Below are 24,593 nucleotides of genomic sequence, written 5' to 3'. Positions count from 1 at the left end.
CATAACTGTATTGCCTGTAATCTAAATCCAATCATAGAGTCCAGTAAAATATATTTAAAAAATTATAGTTTTACGTAATAATAATACTACCCATAATAATGACAGAACGGTAATTTTTAATGTAGAATGAATATAAAATAAAACACGTTAATACTTTGACATTCATATCACATTGAAACCAATATTATTTTTATTTAAAAAAATATTTTTCATTTTAAAACTTTGATTTTCAGTTTATACGACTTCTACTTCATCATGACAGTTGAAAATATCCCGATCTACAATACAATGCTAAATCACCGGTAACCATAAATGTATCAATAATCTGTACATAAAACACGTTGTTGCTTTCAAACATTTATATTAAATATGAATTCTACACGGTTGTGCACGGCAATATTGACATTTTTTTTTTGTAACGTTTAATAACAAAGAGAAAAGTAAAAAGTAACGGTTGTTTAAATTGCATAATATATGGTGTATATTATCACTCGATTGCGAAATCACGTATTTGTTTGATGTTTGCACTCGTATTCGCCTTTGGGCTTTTACTTTTACTAATGGATTTACTAAAACTTTGTTCAATTACATCAATTGAATTTTCCATTACACAACTAATAAAATGTAAACGTAATAATTCATATAAACGGGTATGTACACGGACGGGTAAACTGATTACATCACAAATTGTTTATTTTGCCAACAAATTACAATTAAAAACTAAAGTATCTTGATTTTCAGTACGTTTTCGAATCATTAATCGACAACAGTTGTGTGTACTGAATTATCTGATTAGTCAAAACTGTTTCAATTAGTTTATAGTTATATTTACCCATATAACCTATAGAACGAAAAAACCGATTACGTTTAATATCAATATTATTAATGTTTTTCACGATGAGTTAATTCTTGAAATTCGTATTATAGGAAATATTAAGTCATGAAAGTTTCATCGCTGCAGGTCATATTTTTATTGAACATGACATTTTGGCCTGAAGGATTGGTCAAGGGTTCACCCCTACTTCCACGCGAAATACGTTGTATTCAAAAATAGTAGTAATAATAATATTTTGCAATTGCTCATTTACAGCGGATACAGGGATAATGATATTTTTTTAAAACCTTACACCAACATTTTTTTCTCGCGTTCAGCCACGTTAAACATCAGTTTCGTATTTTCAACATTATCACGTCATTATAATTTTAAAATTATTTTATCATTGTCTGATCGACCTATACACCTCATATTTATGTTAAGGTTTATGACCACTTAACAGTGAGTGTTGACAATCACCGATGATTGTTGACTTTTACCAATAATTTTGGTGAATTTTGTTTTATTTTTACAAATACCTTACGTAGCGGACATTTACTGGTGATTGTTGAATATTGACGTACGAATAAAAAAAATCATATAATCGTAATTATTTTACAATTAATAATTAATAAGTACGTACGAATAAAATTTAAAAAATAATTAATTAGATTTATATTGGTTGATTCAATTTAGTTTATTTAGTCTACTAAAGTTAATTGTAATTTTTTTTTTTCTTGAGTACAATAACTTCACTCTTACATTTTACTGTTCTTTTCAACACTTAAATAAAAACAATTATCTTCCTTTTCTTTGGTTACGAGTGATTTGAACTTTTCATAAAAAAATGTCGTTCATATTTTCCGTTTTTATGATTGCAAATGTTTTGTGTTTAATTAAAATCAAAATTAGAAATAACATTTGTAAAAACACTATGAAAAAACATCGTAGCCTTAGGTTTGCTATACGCGTTGATACTGACCCGGACTCGAAAGACTGACTCAGCATGATTTAACTACGAAGTTCACCTTTGTTCCACGACGATATTCTTAATTACTTAAATCGTCTTTTATTTATTTTTACGGCTCTCCTAGAGCTTTGGGGCTGTTACAGTATTTCTCCAAAATACTCCGTCTTGGGTGAATTCGATCCGATTTGTTACATCTAGTTGTTCCAAGTCATATTTTATTTTATCCGTCTAACGCTTCTTAGGTCTACTTCTTGGTCTCTTTTCATCTGGGATCCAATTTGTTGTTGCCTTTGTTCTTTTTGTATTATATCATACCATTTAATTCGATAGCCTTGTAAAAAGTCGGTTATCAATGGCACCTCAGTAAACCTAACCTCAGTATCCTCTCTCAGCTCTCGGTTATATATTATTCTCCATTGATTTTTTATCTATCAAAAATAGATTTTCCTCGAAATCTAGTTATCGAACTTTATTGATTTTTCTGTTTTCTTTGTTAATCTCGTATTTATAAGTCAAATTTGGTCTCACTACTGCTGTACACAGTTTTTCTTTTGTTCGTTTAAAGAATAGTTTTGAATTAAAAAACTTGATTAGTAGGTATTTGTGCCTTCCGTAATCTTCTATTTATTTCTAAATCCCAATCTCCTTTTCGGTTTAAATTTACTCCTAGGTATTCAAAAGATTCAACTAATTCAAAGGTGTACTGTTGATTTCAAAAGCCCTTGTACCAGTTCTTAAAGTTTCCATGACTTTTTTTTTTTTCTTCGTTTAATTTAGTTTACTGAATTATTTGCACAACCATTGTACTATATATAGTACAGTTCACGTTGTAAAGCTTACGGAAAATAATGTAAAATATTTAATGTGATAAAATATGTCTATGCATTGTATAATTTATTGTATGCATGACGTTCCCTGTACATTATTTCATTTCACAAAACGATTTTGTTGGTCTGCGATGAAATACGCGTTAGTAGATATTATATATATAAATATTTCAAACAATCAATTATTATTCGGTGGTACAGTATGTTCCATTTTCAAATTGCATTTCGACTACATATGTATATTCAATTTTTGATGGTTCGACCGTTCGTTTATAGGTTTGTGTGGTTTTAATTACAATGGGTAATTATTGTCGTTTAAAATTTTTTTTTGAATTCGACACGTGCAATTATTAGACGTATATTATTATAATATTTATATGCTACTACAGCATAAGTCATTACACCCGAATCAATAATAAGATGATCATTGTTTATGTTTTCAACGAGTAGCGGTCTCAATATTTTATAGCAAACCTTTTATATAAATATATTGGTTCGGGTATTTTCAACCTTTTTGAAAAGTGGGTCCTGTAGAGTTTTCAAAAATCTCACGGACCATATTCGTAATGAAAACACGTGGTTTAAACAAAATTCAGTTTTTGCGTTTTACATAATTTGTTGATGTCTTACAGCCGTTTCGATTTGTTTGAAATAAAAATAAAAAAAATTCATAATATAATATTCCTAAAATGAGTTCACGAGCTTCAAATAAAGACAATACGAGATGCGGGTTGAAGACTGCGGTATCAGGTACTGAAATGTATAGTAAGTTTATGAAAACATATCAAAACCCATAGAACAAATTATGGTCAAAATAACCCCTCTGAGAGAATTTTGAAATTAGGAAATGAGTCCGGTATGGACTTCTTCATTTAATTATAATCAAACATATATAATTTTATAATAAAATACTAGTTTTAAGTATAAGTTTATCCATAATTAATTAACTATTGTTATTCTTAAATTTGTATCTTAAATTGTTACATTGTTATATTTATTGTTATATCTTTATTTACACTGTATTTGAGCCTTACGGCGTTTATATTAATAAATAAAAAAAAAAAAAAAAAACGTGTTTTCATAAATATGTACATAGGTATATTAATGATGAATTTATTACAAAACGTTTTATCCAGTGAACAGAGAAAAAGAAGTTTTGTCGGGCATAAGCTATCGGTTTAATCGATTATCACTCAGCATATAGTTTCTTGATTACGAATAGGTAACTTAAATATGAAGAGTATTTCGAATTGATGTAAATCATACAGTAAAATATAAGATTAACAAAAATTATTTCATAGGTTGCACGTGTTTTATAAATTACACTTTTTGATCAAATAATATTGCTTATTCGTATTTCTGTGCATTTTTTAAATCCATTTTTTTTGCAATATGAAACGATTCCACGCATTAACCTATGTATACAGGGTCAACAGGGTCTCATTATCAATACAGCTAATGCGAGAATAAATTGATTCAATATCAAATAAAACCAACTATCCGTGTATAACTTGGCAATCGGACACAAAACAAAATGAAAACGCATTTATGCACCTAGATTTATTGTTGTGTAACCCGAAATAGAAAATGATCTGTTCTTTTGAAGTGAAGAAAGAAATTCCTACTGTCAACCGGAATAACGATGAACGTTTGGTTTATATTTTTCAATAAAAAAAAATATCGACCGTAAATTATAAACATACATATTTTCTAAGTTTTCGTAAGTACGGTTCATGAAAAACATCATAATTTTAATGACGTATAAACTTAAACCCATCTGGAAATTGTATACATAAATGTTAATTTTATAATACGCGCGTAATATACGTAATATTGCACAGCTATAAATTATAAGATCAACTATTATTGAAAATGTTTCGTATACGTTTCGTTTAGTGTTCAACCGAGATCGACTACTCGTATGGGAACACGGAAACGCTGCTTGAGTGAATCGCTTCATGGTTTATATTGTTAACAATTACGTGCACTTGGTCCTTGTAAATAATAAAACGGCGTACGCTCCGTGTTATAGTATCCAAGGGTCGAGCCGGTAGGGGAGGTAAAAACGCTTCGTTTGTGTACACGGTAATGAGTATTAAACGATAGTAACAATGCACTAGTAAACACTGTTATACGTACATAAGGGTGGAAAGCACTAAAAACAGTGTTAGAAAGAACATGGGAGGGGATATGTAACAGTTTTGAGTGGGGAAAAACTGAAAGCGATTCCCCCAAAAGCGTTTTTCGTTTACAACCAATTCCCGGTTACGTACCTGTACGTGTATGTACGCGTGTTACGTGTAAACTACGGGAACGATATCAAATCAAAAAGCAGCTTTTCGGTAGACAGCGACGTGGACAATATTATATGCGCACCGTGCACGCATGGGATACGGACCGGAACGGAGCGCAGTAGGTATTTAGCGATTTCGGGTCGATCTGTGTTCTTATCCGGTCGTTATGCGTTTGCAAACTATAATAATAATAATAATAACAATAATTAATGAATATTCAATAAATAAAATAAATAATATATATGTTACGGTGAATGATGTAGTCGTGGTAAAAGACGTCATTCCCCGGTAAATTACATAATTTACCTAAAAATTGGTAAACGTTGTAAATGCAGACATTCTCCGGTTATCGTCGTCAATCACCAGTTTAATTGGAGAATGATGTTTAATACTTTTATAAACGAAAATCCCAACTAGCAATAATGTCGATAACCCGAATAATAATGTGAGATAATCTTTTAGTTTATTAGTTAGTATCGACGGGTATATTATAGCGAGTTGTATTTGCTACGAATGTGTGTTTTATAATATTATTTGTAAAAATTTGTGACAGAAATGACAGAATATGGGGTGTTGAAACACAAATTTCTCTATGTAAAGAAAAATTTCTAGAGCTAGATGAAGCCATGAAAAAAATTAAAGACAGGGAAATAACATTAAGAGAAGCAGCAGGACATGGAATAGCTGGTCATCAAGGATTTAATCGATGCAACTGCAAAACTGGTTGTGGTACTAAAAAATGTGCTTGCAATGCAGTGGAAATGTTGTGCAGTTTAAAATTTCATAGTAACCAAAATTGTACAAATAAATAATTTATAATAGGCGCGTATTTTATTTTAACAATAAATCATTATTATAAATAGTACCTAGAGTAAAAAAAATCAGTGTATTATTTGAGATTTATCATCATTTACCACCAGTTTTGGTAAATGACATCAATGACGGGTGAAAGATGTACATTTGAATTTAAAATCTGGTTTTTTACATCATTTACCAACATAATCGAATTATTTTGGTAAAAGACGTCATTCGCCGGAGAATGACGACATTCACCAATATTCATATTTTACCGTAACATATATATAGTATATATTATACTGGATAAATATACGAAAATGAAATCGGAAGATCTATCACGTCACGTATCGCGAGCACTCTTGACGGACAACTATAGGATGAATACAGCGGTAAAACGGTATGGTTTCAAGTTGAATTTTCATTTATTCGGTCAGTTGATGTGTTTTCGAACAAATTAAATACAAAACTACAGTGAACTCATCAGTTTCTTTTTACAATATTACAGTATTATGTTTTAAGAATTTTTATTTTTTGAGTTGTAGTTCATCAATATTCAGTATTATAATAGGTGGTATCGGGAAACCTGCTCTTACATTCCACCCATTTGAGCTTTCAATATCGTATAAATAATTAATTATATTGTCAGTAGGTCAGTAGGAAATCAGTTTCTGTCGTCAGACGAATTCGCGTGTGAGAGCACAACGCGCGCACACTTGATACGGTATGAAATAACGTATTTACGGTGAACGGACGAGTGCAGACAGTCGAATAAATGTGCGCGGAAACGCGAACAATACCGCCATCGAAATGTTAAACGCGAAGGCTTTATGTACAGGTTTTTGCGCGTTTCTAAGACCGTCGTGTATTATAATCAGTGTTGAGCGTTATCTAAATAAATGTCCTAATTAAATTACTTAGGTAGTAAAAAGAATTAGTTATCCGTTGAATTATCTTAGATGAATTCTTGAGTTATCTTACGTAATTCATCTAGATAAAATACAAGTGTATTTATTCAAAACATTCGAAAATTTGAAAGTTAAAAATTAAATATAGCATAATATAAAATGAATGAAAACTTTATTAATATTATTAATTTATTACCTTTATAATTAATTACTATTATTTTAAGAGTTGTGTTTCTGCAATATATATTTAGTTGTATTATTTAATGTGTGCAAATAAGTATTATTTTTAAAATTTTTTTACATATTTAATAAAGACTATTTAATTTATACTTTTTAGTGACTCTTACAATATTTGATTTCTTAGGAAGAGAATTAATTAAATACAGATAATGGTTGAATTAAATTTTTTATATTTTAATCATAAATATTACTCCATAATAAGTATTATTAAAATGTAACGAATCGTTTTATAAAATTATAATATACCTGTACCTACAAAGAATTGTTTTTTAAAACTAAGTTAGTACTTATTATTTGTTACTTATTTCCCATTCATCAATGTACATAATATAAGTATTTGTAGGTCATTATTTATATTGGAGGTACCTATTAGATCAAAGTTAAGTTAATTTAAATTTCATTTTATTTTTAAGTATAAATTTATACAAAAAAAATGTAAGTTAATTAATAATATTAAAAAAACGTTATCTTTTTTTTCATTCAGATAAATAATAATTATAATAATCATCTTTTATCTATATCTAGATAAATTGTATCCAATTATCTTTTATCTATATGTAATTAAATTTTTAGTTATCAACACTCATTATAATACTGCTATCGTCACCGTCGCGGCTTTCGTTCACTCGGGACGGAATACCTAACTCTTGTCGAGTAAAAAGGACAAAAGTACGTAGACGCAAACCGTCGTCGGTTAATCGGTCGTTTTTGTTCCGGTCAGGGATGTCGTACGGTGCAGCGCAGGAAACGTGGGCATCCGTACACGATGAAGAATGTGCGGGTCGAGTCCCCACTTCCGTGCGCGTTTGCCTATTTGTCCTCCTCCGTTTCACGTGATTTCAGTATGAAGTAAGTGACAAGACGTTTCCGGTAGGTATGAAAAAAGTTGTTCAAAGCGACAACAGATTTGAATCTCGTTAATTTTAACCGCCGTTGGTCAATCTAGGAGAAAGCTATTCGTCGATTTTCGTGACGGATGGACTTGTCGTGCACAGCTCTCCTTGTCCACCTTAAGAACACAACGCTCATTTCACGTATTCACATTTTACCATCGATTTACCCCCTTCGTACCGTAATCCGTTCGATTCGTACGTTTGCACATGTCACTCTGCGAACAATGTCTGTACACCCGACCATCGTCAGCGTACGACTCCCGTAAAGTGATCGAACGCGAAATTCAAATTTCATTCAACACGTTGAATCTCGATTCGGTTAAATATACTTCCTCTATAACATACTACACAGCACCACTTACGCTCGAATCGAACGTTAAGAGTTTAGTTTTACGTTGCACAATGTCAACCTCGTATTTATTACGATTAACGGTTCTTGCGCGAATTACACGCCTGCCAACGTAGAAAATGTCTTATGTGATCCGAACGCGTTTTTGTGAAAATCATCGCCGATCCGCATTCGTAACCGTACGGACGTCGTCGACGAGTTCTAGTCATCTTCAACCAAACGTTACCGCGCGGTGTGCCGACCCCGTCCGCCCACACGGCATACTCGATTGAAAACCATAAATCTGCATAGCAATCCGTCCATTTATACCGTTATCATCTCTCCGATCGCACGAACGGTTTAATAATATTGTACACACGTAAACTCATCCGTCAGTGGCGTATTTACGGAGGGGGATCAAGGGGATCAATTCCCTCACCCATGTGTACATGCAAATAATTATAGTCATAATATTATTTAAAATATTATATATATATATTTTTTTTTTCTCAATAATCGATTACATTTGCAAGAATTAAAATATTCTAACACATTGTATAATATTCTCATCGGTATCGCTGGTCACTGGTCCGTGGTCAGTTCTCACACCGGGTCTATGCGGTCAATATCATCATAGAACAAAGACGAATTATCGTCGTTAAGGCATTCTTATATTAACAATGGGTACGATGGATACAGATATTGTAGTACCTTATCACCATGGTTTAAAATATACTTTACTACATTATTCGTATTTACGAAACTTAGGGGAGTGAGGGGGTAGTAGCCTCCTTCAAGTTTGTAACTACTGTATTATGTCATATCCTCCCCCTATGACAAAAATCAAAATACACCACTGGTATCCGTTTACCATAAACCCCATTGTTGTAACACTACGATCGTTATGGTCAACGTTTGAATTTGTTGCACGGAGAATTTTGATCTAGCATAACGATAAAAACTATACCTGCGCCGTATGGATATCGATGGATGGAGATGACGAACGTCAGGAAAACTTCGCGAACGAAACAGAAACGAGAATGAAAAGTAAAAATCCGTGCGGTCTCTATCCTTTGTAACAGCGGTACAGTTCGCACGGACGTCAGGCACTCGCGCGCTGCGATCGACTGGGCGATGGGACCGCGTACGCGATCGCGCCAAGAACACGATCCGATCGTCCGGTCGGGCGCGACTATAAATACGCGCGCTACGGCGACGGCACCGCAGCCGTCAGCGGACGACGATGAACAGACCGACTCGTACCGCGCGTGCGCACGCCGACGATTTCTAAAGTAATTGTTAATATTATTATATTATTATTATTATTATTATTATTATTATTATATTATATTATATTTGTTAATTTTAATAAAAATTTTTGTTTCCCAAAACCGTCGTGTTGCACTGACGTCGTTTAGTGCGGGGAAGGTTAGCTCGCCACCGCTTATAATACGTAGCCATTCCCGAGCCGACACCAATCATCAAAATATAAACATTTCTCTTACGAAGCCGTGGACGTGTTGTTTTTGAATTTTTTTTTAATTTAAAACATTACGGCAAATAAACAAAAATAGTACATAAATAAAACAAATTTATAAGGAACTAAAATTAATTATAATGAAGTTTTTAATAGAATGGAAGTTGGCGTCGGGAGTGATATAACCAAAATAAGATAGCAATGAGAAAAGGAGAAGTCAGCTAGGGAGGAGTGAAGGACATCGAAAGGTGATACGGTTGAAGTCGCAGAAAGTGTCAACATGACGTCGAGTACAAAGAGGAGAGGAGTTAAGAGAGGCGTGGTGAAGAAGAAGATCGTGGCATATTCGAACTAGAATGAAAGCGACGATCAATTTTCTAGTAATCGCCAAGCCATCGAACCATGAACGCCGAGGGACGGTGAGACATGGATGGGTTGTAAACCATACGAATGAGACGAGCACCCGTATATACAAAACACGGATCGTTAAGTTCTTGGAACCGTTTGACGCCACCATTCCGATCGGCATTTTGATGAAATGAGCAGCCGAGACGGCGATTCCATAAGACCGTACTCTGGAAGAAACTGAAATGAGTGCGATTTACATTTAGCGCTGACCCGTATTTCGGTAGATGTCTAAACACTTTTGGGCCCTGCCCTAACGAAACGTGCGTTTTGACGACCCGTGATATGCAAAAACAGTTGAGACACCGATAATTATTCGTGATGTGTACTTTTGTAGTGGACTAAGCTGTTACGGCACCGTAATAAATGTTCGCATGACAGTTTAGTTCGTTTTGTCTTGTGTTTTCAATCAGAACAATTTTTTCGAAAACGAACAAATAAACGATCGTCGTCGCGTTTATTCCCGTGGCGTATTTCAGAGGTAAACTCTAAACGTGAAACCGTACGCCTCGCGCACGTACAAATTCGCATTTCGACATAGTTTTCGTCCGTCCGCGTAGCGTTATTAAAACCGAAAACCGTGTACCGGAGTACGAAAAACGTTCGAGTGTACCGTGTCACACTGCCCGAACAGTATTTCCGGGCGAAAAATAAGATTACGGTATTATGTTTTGTACGAAAAGTTTGGAATCACGTGGCCAAGACTCCGGGGTCGCGTGGCGAAATGCGATCACAGGGCTCCGGGTCGAATAGGAAATGTGCACTCCAGGCAGTGATCATGAGATCCAAACCGCCGAATTATCCGAATATCCCGGACGTTCCACTCCGGATTCACGAATTCGTCTTTTAACATTTGATTATTTTCCAGGTCAAATAAATTATTTTATCGCAACAACAAGTTATTATTATGTTTTACGAAATTCGGTACACTTATCTGTGACTTTGATAATGTTGTGATTTATTATTAGATACCGAAATTACAATTTGTTGAATCGTTAAATCTGTTCTACACCTCTATGACCCGCAGTGGCTTACATGACCGAATACCCAATTGACTTATTTTAACAGCATAACCTTTGGATGGTTATCGAACAAGTTTGTCTGAAGATGAGTTAAATGTGTACCACAATGCAGGTGATACGTGGCTTTCATCGCACGAAACGCGTCTTTCATAGAGCTGTCGACGTATTGCGAATCGGAAAAACGTTCACCGTACACGGGTGCCTATGTTATGGTTATATTTTTGGAGCCGATGGACGTCCGCTTTCCGTTCGGCACTTCGGTAAACGAGCCGCCGATTGAGGTATAGTAAAAGCACTTGATTTGAAACAAACTAAAACGACGCACCGCTAACGGTGTGCATACGAACCGGACCAGGACCTGGCCAGAAAGTACATCGCGGACGGAAAAACGCATTTTTCTTCCGAAAAACATTCGCCTTCCCCTTCCGCGGAAGCGCGCAACTGATGACCGATACTCATTGTCGGTAAAGCAATTTGAACGGTCAGTTATTACTGTATTACTTCAGTTACACTTCGTATTTAATGAACATGAATGAATAGCAAAAAAAAAAAATTAGATTTATAAATTTTTATGTTATATATAGTATCGTGGATTTCATGGCATTAATAACTACCATGAAACAGATCATTCTAATACATAATCGCTAAACTATAAAATTTTTGATTCATTTATTTTCCATACTAGATACATCGTTACAGTGATTACTTCAAAAAAGCCATTCGTGTCTATTAAAATTTTACGATCAGAAAGAAATATAAATTAGAGTATTTACGATGTTTTTATAATCTTTAAAATCTATATATGTAGTCTTTTTTTATAATTATAATCATAGTGGAATGAGCAATCCTGAGTAGTCACATGAAACGAATCAGAAATAAAATTCAACAAACTGACATTTTTACGTGTGGTACTGAGTAATTCTCGCGTGATCTCGCATATTCGAGGCCAACGTAGACTTAGCATTCGAATATAGTAATTTTGAAGTTATAACGGTGTGTTTTCTTTCAATTGAAAATGTTCAAATGCAGAAACAACATGCAAAATATGTTTATCATTATAATAAAAATTGAATTCCGGCGAGACAGCGACTTTGTTGCTCGCCATTTTGCTCTGCAAGCAGAACGCTCTGCATCTGTCGGGAGCGAGCGTACAGAAATCAAAGTTTTTACTGCACTGCACCGTGACGTACGGTATCGTAATCGTATTAATAGAACAGTACTGATGTAAGTACGTTTTAATACCGTCGTGCGCAAAATGTCATAACGAATTAGTTCATCACAATAAGTAATAACATAAGCGCCTCCACGATCAAGCTTAACATTTCCGATTTTTTCCCAATCATTTTTCGCATCATCGAAAGATTCGGGAGGAAATCGAAGACAAAAAAAAAATCCTATCCCTGAGGCACCTTATAATTCCAGATCTCATGGAGCACGGGGGCTTTAACTATTCCGACGTGGTTTAATCATCCGAAAAAATGTTTGGAGTAAATAGAAAAAGAAAAAAGAAACAACGTTGTAAAACCGATGAACATTTCTCGATTTACTTACCCTCTGAATCTAAAACCACACTGTCGAAAACATTTATTATATCACTTGTGACATCGTAGGGTTACAGAGTCTAAATTATAATCGTCTGTATATATCCGTGTCCACTGTGCAGCGATCAGGACATTACTTTTTTTTTTTTATGTGTTATTCTAACGCCACTGTTACTTTCAAAAAATAATAAATCATCTCTATGGCTACTGCTTATTTTTTTCAATTATAGCGTGCTATTTCCAACGGTATCAATAATACGTAACGCATTACCTTTTAGTTACCTTTTTTTTTTTTTTTTTAACTGATAGTGTTTTTAGAACGCACATTCTATAAATGCATGATTTTAGTGTTTTATTCGATAACTTATCAATCATTTGATAAACGTTGATACAGCATTAGCTAAAACTGAATCATGTGTTCTCGTTCTCGTGTAAACAAATAAATTGTCTTAAGAAAACGCCATGCCCAATGTAAAACGGATAAAATGATCGATAGGAAACGCTATTAGGTGTTTTCACGCGACGTACGCACACACGATTTTTATCGTGCGATCTACAAAACGGTTTAAAAATAATCAACTGGCGGGCGAGCGTTTTAATGTTTCATGAACCGTCTTAGAACTCAGATGATAAAAATGATAAAAGTAATGTAACAGTGATTATAATATCATCACAACGGTCAAGAGTCGTATAATTTTCGCGCTCTTTTGAACTAATTTTTGATTAAGATTACCGTTTCTTATAATGTTAAAAGTACAAGTTTCGTAGCTGTCGACAAAAAATTTTCAAATAATTGTCCATAATTGTTCTTTTTTATATTTTTTATTTTTATAATTAAGAATTTTAAAATAACTTTTATCTTTAATTATTATCATTATTATATTAATAGCTTTGAACGATATATAAAATAATACAAGTACCTACAACAAAGCTATAGTATGATTAGTTATTTTTTTTTTTTTTGGATTAAAAGAAATTATTTGAAAAACCTAATAATTATTTATTTGAATTCCAAATACTATTAATATTATTATTAATAATAATATAATTTTTTTATTTATTTACAAGTAAAAAACCAATTACATAAGAATAATACTGTACATACCATATAAGCATATAAATATAATATAGAGATAACATTTGCTGAAAAATAACTACGTAGATTAATTAATTAAACTAATAAAAATGCATAGTTATAAAAAAAAATGTTACATATATGTTAGAAGAATAACGAAATTAAAATTAAGACTAAAAAAATTTCATTATTAGCGATAGTCATCTTTCTAGTTATAGAAGAAAACGTCACATAATTATATTTATTATTGTTCAAATATAATATATTTTTGATTGATGATCTAGTTCTAAGTAAAAAAAAAAAAAAATTAATAGCTTAGGACAGAAAAGTAATCCACTTAGCAATTTAACTATCATGACGTGATTTTAATTCTTTTCTACATAACCTGTATGTATTAAATATAAATATTATTGTTACGGGTAATAACTTTTTCTTTGATTATTTCTTCTTTCGCTGTTGCATAGCAATTACAATTCACGTTACAAAACTGATATCAAACAATATTTCTTAGCATAATGATACTCAATTTTTATTAGTTCATTTACGAATTTATCATCCATACACCGATTTTGTTTAATAACTTTTATTAGCAATAATATAATGGCGAATGTCAAAAATGTCATTTATGAACTAACTCTTCCTTTGAAACCACGAGGCAATTTGGTATCTTTCGATTACGCCGATGTACCGGCATTCATGTCCCTCAAGAAAAAAATGTGAAAAGCCGGACATGTTTTATTTGATGTCTATGGAGTACCAACGTATATGGATGAAAAAGAATAATTCATACGAGAATTCGCTCAAGACCAAAGGAAACAAAGTAAAACCCGCTTTGAAGATGAACGCGATCGAGTTCAAACTACAACCATATACAATCCAAGTATAAAGTAATTGATCGTCCAATCGCGGAAACAGTGTAAAACCAATCAACGGACGTAAAACGATCAGCACCGGTTAGCAACATGGATCCGAATAAGTATGTACCGTGCAGTGATGACTGGTAGTGTTTCGGTGAATACTTTGATAGAAATCGGAAACAAATTCTCTGGACCAAGTTATCTGAATCACTGTCGCACAGTGGGATATTTTCATAAAAACCTGGCCAAAATATAAATACTAATTAAAAATCAATTTACTTAAATTCATTTAATTATTTATATCATGTTATTTTAGTAGAATAATATTATTTTACAGATATAAATAAAATTTATTTATAAAAATTAAATTATAAGTCACGTTTCTGTTGAATTTATTCATTCGACGAAGTGGAAACTTCATTTTCACTACTAATATCTGACTCTGTTTCTATTGTTTTTATGTTAATGTCTGGAGGCAAAATCATTTCCAATACTTCTGGGTGAATATGTTTAATATTTTTTTGAGGCAGTTGCCTTAGACTGGAAATAAATGTATCAGAACTTACTAAAAGTCTATTAAAAACATCCTCTAAATTTTTAATTCTAGAACATTTTCTTGAAAATCCTTCTCTATATATTTTTATATCCTTATTTCTAGCTTCTTGTGACTCTTCAGAAAATTGACCAATTGGTAATATTGACAGTGCCTCGATTATTTGAGTTCCATGAATTAATATTTTGTGAACAGATGTTGACATGTTATACCAAGGATACTTGTCGACAAATTTTTGTGCAGTTAATATACAGTAATTATTAAACTTTTTCAAATCTATTTTGTATCCACTAGATATTGTTAGTAATACTATTTTAAAACAATTAATTATTTCAATATCTACTCCAGTAATAGATGACGACATTTCTGTATTTTCGAAAAATCGCCTCGCTGTGTTTCCGTCATTTGAAGTTCCATAACAACATTTAGGAATATCAACCAGTAGTCCTAATTTAGATTTAAAATCTTCTTGAATCCTTTTCTTATTTTCCAAAACTTTTCTTTTCTCTTCATCTCCACGCGCTTGCCACTTTTTAATACCGATTTTGTATGACAAATGTAACAAACACTCAAAAATCGTATCCACGAATGCAAAATTGAAAGCCGAAACTTTAAATTTAAATCATTTGTTTTTATATCTATCATTTTTTTCAATTTTATTAAAATCTTTAGATGTACTTCCACATATATAACACCTCATTGCAGACTTAGTTGAAGTGACTGAGTTACACACTTTACCATCAATCATAGTAAACATCAAAATATGATTCACCATGATTTCAGTATCGTTAAAATGAACAATAGATGGTTGAAGTTTTTCAATTTGATTTTCTATACACTCCTTTTCTTGTAAAGTTATGTCTACGGTCTCGTGTATAAATTTAATTTTAATTGGTCTACAATATCTGGGTGATGAAGAACGGGGATTTTGCCATAGTATTATCTTATTGGGGCCATCTATATCTCCACTGACTAATTGCAAAGGTACAACAGATGTAAAAAATATACTCGAGTCCGAGTCGCATTCACTATTAAAAACTTGTTTGTATTCACTTTGTTGAGAACTACCATCACAACCCCATTTGGAAATTAAATATAATTTTTCAAAATATTTATCACTCACTGAATCAATAATACTACCCTGTGATTTTAAAATTCTATGAGTAGTTATATCTAATAATGCTTGTAATTTCACTTCAGCACAACTTTCTGTTATTTGCAAACAAGATTTATCAGGATAACATTAATTTTTTGCGTACCTTAAAAGATAATATGCAGGATAAATATTACAACCATGTTTTTTTGCCTGTGTCCTAATTAAATTGTACTGATGCTTTGTCAACTGAGCCTCATTAAGCAAAGAAAGAGCTTCGTCATTAGAAATAACCTCAATTTTATTTTTACTGTCTTTATAAGATTTTTTGTACTTTGAAACTCTTGTAGGTGTTGTACACGTAATATTTTTTATAACGTAAGAACTATCTACATTTCCAAATTTTCTTAGAGACATTTGAGCAGCATATGAAAACATAGTTGGACTATATTGGGTACGTAATTGTTCCGTTTTTATTCTTTTTGATCGATCACTACTATCATGAAATGATGTAGAAGGCCGACCTCTAGATTTGCCCGACTGAGTTGAAATCTTTGAAGGAAAATGTATTTCAGAGTCTAACCAGATTTTATTTTTTAATAGAAATATGTTGTTTTTTCTCTGTGATGATTGCCATTTAGATTTAAACTCACGTATGATAATAATTTATTTAAGGAATTTTCCGGACATTCTGTTAATGTAACTAAACGTTTCTTTAAATGGTCAAATCGTTCAGTAAATTGTTTAGCATTCATTTCTTGCATTATATGAAATAATGTTCTCCGACTTATAGACATATGATTATCACCAGATCCTAAAATTGTATAATATTATAACATTAGTATAAAAATACCAAGTGTTGTTTGAATAAAAACTATTTTAATACGTTTAATCACATGTAATCACATGCAATCACATGTATGTGAATCAAAAGTAATTTACACAATAAAGCGCAAGTATGCGCAATTGTTTTTTTAATTTTTTTGAAACTGCATAACATACACTAAAAAAAGATAAGATTGTATGGACTCGGACTATCTCGGAAGTTTACTAAAATTAATGATGAATTTTATGTTTGTATATTTTATTTTAATTCTTGTATTTTTTACTAAAATTGTATATAAAAATATAAAGATAAATTGATTTTATATTTTATTAAACTTAAATACTATATACATACCTCAAGGTAACGAGTTCATTTTTTTTCTCGTAAAAATAACTATACAACACAAAATATCAGCTATGTTCTAACTAAACTTTTTGTACAGAATAATACCAACGTGCGCGTCGCATCTGTAATGCCATACTCTGGGGTATTATTGCAATACAATTAATACTGATAACAACGTAAAATATTACGTAATTGCTTTAATATTATCTGTATTAGATAAACTATCAACAATTATCATGCTAAATGCATTTTGAAATTTCTAATTTTGGCCAGGTTTTTATGACAATATCCCACTGTGAGGCGTGGCGTAGGTACGTTAAATGATTCTTTATTTCAAGATGATATTTGATTGTATTCTTTACCCGTAATTCCGCACTCAAACGTTTTTTTGTTCAACGTAATGATTTTTTTTTTTTTTTTGGTTTTCAATCCGGAGATTGGCTTTTAACAAACGTTTTACAATAAATGGTTCCTCCATTTTTCTCTATCATTTGCCATATTCTTAAATTCCCTGTAAGAAGTGACTCCTGCATCCTGCATCATTTGGCTAATGTATCTCGTCCTAAGTCTTCTTTTTGGTCTTATACCCTCTACCATTCCTTCGGTTATTAAACTATGCAATTCATTTCCATGTTTCAACGTGTGTCCTATCATCTGCCATCTCTTTCTCTATATAATGTCTATCAATGTTCGTTTTTCACCTATTGTCCACAGGATTTCTTTATTTGATCTTCTATCAGTCCAGCTTATTCTCTGCATCTTTCTCCAGTAACACATCTCTAGAGCTTCTAACATATCTTTTTCTTTCTTATTAATTGTCCAGGTCTCACTTCCGTATAACGCCATACTCCAGACGTATGTTTTTATGAGCCGTTTCTTCGTTACTATGTTCAAATTTTTTGATGTTAGTATTTTTCTCTTTTTAATGAATATATTCTTTGCTTGACCTATCCTGCTTCTGATTTCTTTGGTTAATTTCCTATCGTCTGTTATAATGCTACCTAAATATTTGAAATAGTCTACTTGGGTAATTTCTTTGTTTTCTAATGTTATATTTATAGCTGGTATGTTTTTCTTGTATCATACCAGGGCTTTGGTCTTGGCTGCATTTATTTTCAGACTATACTCTTTGAACGTAATATTCATTATATTTAACGCTGCTTGTAAGTCTTCCTCAGATGTTGCAAGAACTACTATATCATCAGCGAAGCGAAGCATTGTTATTAGTACCCCTTCTATTTTCACTCCAATTCCTTTTTGTTCTAACTAAAGCTTCATGACATTTATTGCTTTTTCAATAAAAATACATTGAACAATGCAAGTGAAAGTGGGCACCCTTGTCTCACACTTTTTTTGGATTCTGGCAATCGCTGTTGTTGTGTTAATATTAATGGTTTCTTGTTCTTCATAAATCTTATAGAGAACGCGTTTGTCTTTAAAATCTATCTCTGTTTCTTCTAAAATTTTAAAGATACTTGTCCAATTTATGCTATCGAATGTTTTCTCTAGGTCTACAAAAGCCATATAAGTTATTTTTTGTCTTTCAATTTGCTTTTCAAGTAATATTCTCAGACCTAAAATATAATCCCTGGTTCTTTTATTCTTCCGGAAATCATATTGGTCGTTTGCTAATCTAGCTTCTATCCTCTTACTTATCCTTTTGCTTACAATTATTGCCAGTAATTTGGCTGCATGTGATATCAAGCTTAAGGTTCTAAAATTTTCACATTGGTTGGCTCTAGGTTTTTTTGGTAGGATAACTAATCTACTACATCCAAAATCTTTCGGAATTTTTCCAGTCTCGTATATTTGGCATAACAATTCGTACATTCGTTCTTTATTCCATCCCCTGACTGCTGTAGGAGTTCTGTATTTAATTCGTCTGGGCCTGGTGCTTTGTTTTTCTTCATTGTTTGAAATGCGTCTTCAAATTCTGATTTTAGAATCCTTGTATCTGTATTTGAATCAAAGTCATCGTCGGTTATAATTATTTTGAAACGAAATAACGTTCGGATAATAGAGAGTTCGTATAATGGAGGTTCGGCTAATCGAGGCAGGGACGGATACGAGGGGGGGCATGAAAGCTATGCCCCCCCAAAATGTTACGAAACAAAACAAAAAAAAAAATTAAAATATTATGTCAAGCAATGATAAAAATTATACCATTTCTTTAGTATTAAATAATATTAAAATTAGATTTCGCTCTATAATTTTTAATTTGATTTTATATTTAATATTTTTTTATTGTTCTAAAATAAAAAGTTTTGTTTTCAATACACCAATTTTTTTTAAACTTTTAGTTGATAGTTTAATCCTCTACAGTGCTAAGAAATATTTATGGTAAACGGTTATACTTATAATATTAAAGATAATTGAATTTTATATATTATATTATGTCCACAATATAAAATGGCTCCCCTCTAATAATTACTCTGGATCCGCGCCCTAATTACACCAATATCTTACACGCTTCGCATTTAATAATCTCGAAAAGGTTAGGAACCGCTGATGCATTCAAATGGTTGGCCTCGAGACATCCGCGTGACTATCTTTCACACATATTTGTACAAAACGACGGTAGATCGTCATGCGACTTGCATTTGAACGATCTGGCATGCGCGCAAACAGTATTTTAATTATCGCTACTGGTGCCTGTATACACAACGGTTATAGTAAGAGTTATTCTAATGCTCTTAATACTATTTCTCCCCCCTCATGAAATGGTAATCGTAAAGGCTTACGTTTACGTGCGTCCGTAACAATACAGTGAAACTGCCATGCAACGCTAACTTTTGTTCGACGAACTACGTTCGCGAACCGCGATCGTGATTGTTGATCAATACGCGATCATCTTCGACGAAATCCTCCATATCACGATTTTTTTTATATTTTTTTTTTTTTTTTTTTGTACCGCGAGTGAGACTTCGTCGTACGGAAGTTTCAGGTTCAACCCCTCGCGTTTCATGTGGAAATCCCTCTCCCGCGGTCGGACGCGTTGTTCGCAAAATCAACGGACGCCCACGCGCACAGCCAACTTATTACAGAATAACGTCCGCCCGGTATGTTCTATGTAAATCCGTTATTAACATTTTCGTTTCGTACAAGTTTATGTACACATGTGTGTGTATGTGTGTTTATAGATGTTAAAGCGTGTACGTTCGTATATTATTATAAATACGCCCGTCCATCTATACGTACACACATGCATCAACGCACTCGCAGCTCACCCGAATATTTCGCAAAGCTTTCTCTGCGTGTTATACACACATAAACGCGTTCGTTTATCCCCGGCCGCCGCACAGCAACCGTAATCGTGTGTTGTTTATACGTGCACTGCGCAGTGGTATGTTTTCTCTTAGAATGCGAGACACAACGGAATGCCTCCGGGGCACAAAGGGACTTGATCGTCAACAATGAGAACACACGTGATTTAAACGACTACGTTAATATTATTCATGTTCATTCGTTTTGTCAACAGATTATGTGTGCGTGCGTTCGCTAAGTATCTATTCGCTACCGTTGAAAATAAAAAAATTAAAATAGCGCGAACATTTTTTAAAAATGCGTTCATCCCTCATGACACCTTGTGACGTCTTAAAGTACAAAAATACAAAAAGAAACAATGTGTTGCAATAATGTAGAAGTTCAATTTTCTTGGGAAAAGTAGTTATATTTTTGTCCTTTTACGATTGTTTATCAAACCCGCCGATCCATAAACATGTTTAAATTGTGTTTGTAATAATACGAAAAAAATAAACCACTGATATTTTCAAACTATTCAATTTTTTATTTTTTCCGTTTCAACTCCACATTATTGCTTTTTAAATGCAATGCACATTTATATACGGTTTGATTCTAATGAATTGTTTTTTTCCGGTTCTACTACCATCATTATTTATACAATTATTAGATAAATGTTTTTATTCACTAATATTTGATCTATACTCTATTTCATTATAATATTATAATATTACATTTTTATCCGATTGCTCTTTTATACTTGTGATGTAATAAATTAATCGTAATTGAAATTACTACGAAACGTCAAACCAACTAATCTAAATTCATTTTTGATGAGTAAAAAAACTCATAATATTATTTTTTTAATGCATAGAAAAAATGAACCTTGAAAGACAAATATTTTATTTATGAATTAAAATACATGAATAAAATATTATCTTTACTGTTGAAAACGTATTTATATGTATATTATCTGATGAAAATATGTGTAAAACATCATGTGACAATCTTTCAATTTCGTCCCACAACCTTGATTCAAAATGAAAATATTATATCCTCATTTAAATGTTCAATAAATAAAAAAAAAACAAAATATAAATCATAGACATGTGCGCTGTTAAAAATAAATTATTCAGTGTTAATAATTCTTCGTATAAAACTAAATTTAGATTCTCAACGACAAATATAAATATAATAAATATGTACATTGTATATGTATATTGTTTTTGTCAATATACTCGTAATCGAATATTTATAACTCATAAATTAATATATATAATAATTTATATTTTTAGACCATTTCGATTAGAATATAAATATATTTATATTAGACTATAATTTATGTATATAAAAATGATTTATTTTTTATACAGGTATTATTTCAAACTGTTGACGCTATTAAATTTATCAACCAAACTTGAAAAACAAACTGATATTCTATTCATTAACAGTGTATCTTGTTACAGACATTAAGTACTACGAGTAGGTAAAAAATACTCCAATTCATTTTGGCGCTTTAAAAACCGCAAACGAATTACATTATATTTTATTTCGTTTCGTTTAAACAGCAATATAAAACGCAATATAATGATTCAAAAAAAAAAAAAAAAAAAACTCAAATTTATTTAAATCTGAAAACAAAACACTGCATTACCATTGTGTGAGAAGTGCCTTTGTGGTTACCCGATTCAGTTTATGATAATCTCCTGGGTCCTAATAAAACACATTTTCCCGAATCGCGATTGTAGTACTCGGTTTAAGCGAATGTACGTATATAACATGTATTATTATAATACCCTATGGTAAACGATTTGCAATAGTTGTTATTTAAATACTTACTTATTACGTACGAGTAAAATTTTATGTATTCCATGCGTTTCGTATTACCAAAGTCCGGATTTGCGAAGTATAATGATTGGTATACGATTTGCCGAGAAAAGTTATAACGAAAAGCACAATATATCGAATGATATACTTGTCGAACTGAAATATTTGTTATTTTGCCATTTGACGAACAATGCACCGAGAATCGATCGATATTAAACCAGTACATTAGTCGCGAAACTAATATATTGTGAAACCGACCAAATTAATTTTATTGATGTACGCTGGAGCTGTAATCAATTTTTCCCAAGAGTCGTACGGAGATCAATGTCGACTGAGCGAGAACATTGTGGAAAATACATAATTAGGACGTATGAAATGACAGTAGTGAGTTTTCACAACTAGTAGACATCATGTAAGAGGACCATGATGCGCATGTGTAAGGTACTCGTTTGAGTATTTACTTGAAAGGATGTGTATGCGATTGTAATCAAAGGACAATCTGCGCATCGAAGAACTCGAGAACAGCGGAGACAACGAAGAAATACGATAGTGTAATTAGAGAAAAATGAAAATAAATTAAAATTATTTAATCTTGGTTTGGAAATAAACAACCACTGTAATGTAAATTTATTACGATTTTGCGTAGCGGTAAGGACCACGAGGAATGGATGAGCTGGGGAACAACCATCGCTGTTCGATGTTACTTCCGGACGGTACGAAGTCACGGCTAACGTTTTCCAAGCACCCAAACGGAATCCGTGCAGCGCACGCATAATTCGCGATGAAAACCATTGTTCGAAATGTATCGTTCTAAAGTTATATGGTAATTGTTTCAAGAGTTCTACTTCATGACAAGAATAATACGTTTACTAACGTATGGTTGATGATTTTTTTCCTTCACATTTTTTTCGTGTATGTAACAGAACAGTGGTTCCAAACCGAAGAGGACTTTAGAATTGACTCGGGGAGAGGGAGGTTAATATAGTGATGATAGTATTACGAAAATAATTATGTTGTTTTACATTTACAATGTGTAAAATAAAAATCGCCACTCGTATATATTTTCTGATTATTTCTCATCGATAACAATTATATATTATAATGACAGCAGATAGACCTTTTCGCGTTTAATCTAATATTGAAAAGTGCAAAGTTTGATTCGCAAAACTAAAAATTACTTAAACTTTAATTTAAAGGGTAGAAGGAGATTTTTAATCATTTACCAGGGGGCATAGGATGAAAAAGCATGGGAACCACTGTAATAGAGTAATAAGAAATACAGTTAAAATTAAAAATTAGTGAAGCGAAAATACTAGTAAATTAATTTATAATTAAATAATAAAAAAATTGTTTATTTATAGAAATAAATAAATATTTGAATAAATTAATGCTTAACCAGGATTATTATTATATTTGTAACGTTCGACAGGTTTTAAACTAAAAACTCATCGTCAGATATACATTAAGTCAATAAAATTGCGACTAATGATAAACTGTAATAATAATAACAATACATATATTATAATATAATAGTCTAGGAATTTCTTTATTTATATAAATTATTTTTTATTTATTTATATACTTGTACTTACCTATGCCCTTTTTTTTTTTTTTTACGAACACGATTTCGAAGGATTTTTCCGATCATTATCGTAAGAAATTTAAGCAATTTGGTATTTTAAGAGGAATCATAATATGAATTTTTCAATATTTTTCCTAATAATAACGTTAAGGCTCGAAATGTTCAATAAATACTTATAATACCATTTTTTGTAGATAAGATTAGAAAAAATGTATTTATTTTTCGATTTTAAAAATAATTGGTTATATTCTTGAACATTTTATTGAAATTCCTCATTACATATGTATCATATGAAAAAAATTGAGCTTAATTTCAAGTTAAAATAAATTACGATCCGTTGTGTATAGAATTGAAAACTAGATAAAAGGTTTTCTATACAATTTTCTTTATAACAAAAAAAAAAAAGTTTTATTAGCGTTTCAAAATTAAATACAGGTTATTTTAACGAATTCACGACGTTAAGCAATATAATTATTATTTATTTAGTTAAAGACATTATATAATTGTAAGATTCTTCGAATGCTAGATGTTTTTTAGTTTTGAGGAAGTTATAACATCAATAGTCTAACGTACCTAATCAAGAAATTCGATTAATCAATTACATCAGAAATCTTAAGTAAACGTCCACCTAATTTTCACCATTCAGATTATCATTTTTTCACCGTAACAACTGTAGCAATA

The 24,593-nt window shown here is 31.9% G+C and overlaps 1 protein-coding gene across 12 annotated transcripts in view; it reads right to left on the bottom strand.

The window, feature by feature from the left end:
• LOC112688478 (calcitonin gene-related peptide type 1 receptor-like) overlaps nt 1-24,593 on the bottom strand; it is a 174,526-nt gene that overhangs the window by 57,498 nt on the left and 92,435 nt on the right. For 4 of the 12 annotated variants that reach the window (XM_025561671.1, XM_025561670.1, XM_025561672.1 and 1 more), the window contains one exon: nt 4,885-5,084. The exons of 5 other annotated variants lie outside the window; for them this stretch is intronic. The gene's annotated coding sequence lies outside the window, so the exon portion shown is untranslated. Of the gene's footprint in view, nt 1-4,884; nt 5,085-9,036; nt 9,134-14,573; nt 14,590-24,593 lie in introns of those variants that run through there. 3 more of the 12 variants (XM_025561676.1, XM_025561675.1, XM_025561679.1) reach the window with 3 other exon arrangements.

Source organism: Sipha flava, unplaced genomic scaffold (genome assembly GCF_003268045.1).
Source record: "Sipha flava isolate LNK unplaced genomic scaffold, YSA_version1 39_pilon_pilon, whole genome shotgun sequence".
Classification (NCBI taxonomy): Eukaryota; Metazoa; Arthropoda; class Insecta; order Hemiptera; family Aphididae; genus Sipha; species Sipha flava.
The sequence above is the reverse complement of the archived record's forward strand: the minus strand, read 5'-3'. Positions and strand labels throughout refer to the sequence as shown.